The 2500-nt window shown below is 38.1% G+C and overlaps 1 protein-coding gene across 1 annotated transcript in view; it reads right to left on the reverse strand.

Annotated features, from left to right (window-relative positions):
* The window catches only part of LOC121718516, a 10137-nt gene that overhangs the window by 4822 nt on the left and 2815 nt on the right, over positions 1 to 2500 (reverse strand). The window lies entirely within an intron of this gene.

Here is a 2500-nt window from a genome sequence, read left to right on the forward strand (position 1 = left end):
TAATTGATTAATTACAAAATTATTGGAAATATGCGCCATTTAGGATAAAAAAACGACTTTTCCCCCATCGTAATTATTTCGGAATCATGTGATAAAATAAAATAAATAGGCTAAATGTGGAAGCTTATAATTGGATTTATATCCATTCATTTAATCATTAATTTTCCCTATTTGATTCATTCATTGCCCTTTTGGAGCAAACAAGATAACATATTCTCAGACAATATAACATCAACATATTTCTGACCGATTCATTCGTTATTACCTCGTAGAAAATGTTACATTCTTGTATATTACAATATAATTTAATTTAATTTATTTATGCATGCTGGTTAATATGAATAAGATAGATATATAGACAGACAGACAGACAGACAGATAGATAGATAGATAGATAGATAGATATGCAATATATAACATAATTGAACATGAAGTAGAATGATGAAAAAATGATGAAAAAATAAAATAAAATTCGTTTTTAGCAGTCATTTAAGGCTACTTGGCCATGGACTACAATAGCTTTTACACTAGCAGAGTTTTTTTCAATTAAATGAAACAACAAAGAAACACAAAAAACATCTACAACCTACAGAAAGGTCTTGAGGATTTATTTTTATTTATTTATTTATTTATTTATTTATTTATTTATTTATTTATTTATATATTTATTTATGTTTTGTTTTGTAGTGCTGCCTAAACACACACCTGTTACCAGCACCACTGTAAATTCATATTATATTAGTGAAGATAAAATGTTTTGAATCAGGTGACACTATAATAATAATACTAGTTTGAATACTAGTAGTATTATTACTATTATTATACAGGTGATGACACACAATAATAATATTAATAATACTACTAGTAATAATAATAATAATAATAATAATAATAATAATAAAATAATAACAGCTTTTGTCATAATAACGGATTAAAACTCTATCTATGCTAAAGGCATCCTCTTGTTCTATTCTAACTGATTTGGCCTCTGCCTCTTACTCTGACACAGATGTTTGATTTTGAAATATCCTATTTTAAAGCTTGCTTTAAATTCTAAATTCTTTAAATTCTTCTTCTTCTTCTTCTTCTTCTTCTTCTTCTTCATCATCATCATCTACTTCTTCTGATTATTATTATCATTATTATGTGTAATGTTATCTTTGTACGGCCTGGAAGTATATTTGTAGTAGGCTAGTAGATATTGATGTAGAGGCATGCAAAATGCCTATTATAAAGGTGAGAGACAACATCAGAACTACGTTGGCATTGCACCAGTTGATGAAATAATGAAATTCAAAACAATAACAATATTTCAACATTGCCTCAAGGCCTGCGCAGATGGGTTGCTTCGTGCTCCTTCAAATCAAGGTCATCCAAGCGTGTGTTTTTTTTTTTTTTTTTGGCGTGTCGGTTCAGGTAGCCTCACAACAAGGTTCAGCGATTTCCACCTGCGGTCGCAGTGAGTGAGATGGAATTCATGAGATCAGATGAACTCCACGGTAGCGGGCTGATTAAACACGACGGAGGTGCCGTGTGCACAGACAGAACTCTCTCCGCACACAGGCCCCTAAGACCTTTGGATCATACGGATCCATAGAAGGAGATGGCATGACGAATCTGAACCTGTCTAGCGAACCGAACATATACAGTAGCCTTATGACGTGTGTGTGTGTGTGTGTGTGGCGGCTGTTGGTGTAGGCTAGGGGATAGGTGTGTGTGTGTTGTGTGTATGTGGGTGCATGTATGTGTGTGTGGCTGGTTATCTGTATGGTATTGCTGTGTGTGTTTCTGTGTGTGTGTGTGTGTGCGCGCGCGCGCGACTTCAGATTAATTTGGTCATGCAAATGATAGGCTAGTCTCTACACACCAAAAGTGTGGTGTACTTCTTACCGTAGGTCAATTTGGAATATAGTCTATTTATGTTCGTTTGTTTAGTCGCCGCAGCAACACACATACACACACACACACGCACACACAGACACACACACAAGCGCGCACACACACAGTTATATTCTGAGCGCCGGTAATCCCCGGTCTCCCGTGTAGTTCGTCTAATGCTCGGTAACTCCAGCTGGCCGCTGCTACTCGCGCAAAGACAACAGACTGCGAGCCGGCCGATTCATCAATAATTCACCCCGTGGGCTCGAGTGCTGCCCCCGGCCTCTCAAGCCGCGCGCTCTGCGGGGCCCGACGGCCCGCCACTACATCAGAGTCTGCCCGGTCTCCATATTCAGATACCGCAGTTTATTTACTGTAGCCTACTTCTCTCTTTTTTTGTCCCATAATTGGTCATACTCTCCAACTATTTCTCACGCGCATGCAGTTGAGAGGAGAGGCTATTGGCCAGCAGCCTATAGAATACTCAACTAGGGATTTGCTTGGTGTAGCAAGTAGCACGCCGAGCGAGTGTTGCTGACAGCTAGGTTTCACGTGCCAGAGGAGACGACGCCTCCCGTTTCGTCTGTTTTCGCTTCTAATTAGAAGACGTGAAGTTGGAAGC

The sequence above is a fragment of the Alosa sapidissima genome, chromosome 9 (genome assembly GCF_018492685.1).
Source record: "Alosa sapidissima isolate fAloSap1 chromosome 9, fAloSap1.pri, whole genome shotgun sequence".
NCBI lineage: Eukaryota > Metazoa > Chordata > Actinopteri > Clupeiformes > Clupeidae > Alosa > Alosa sapidissima.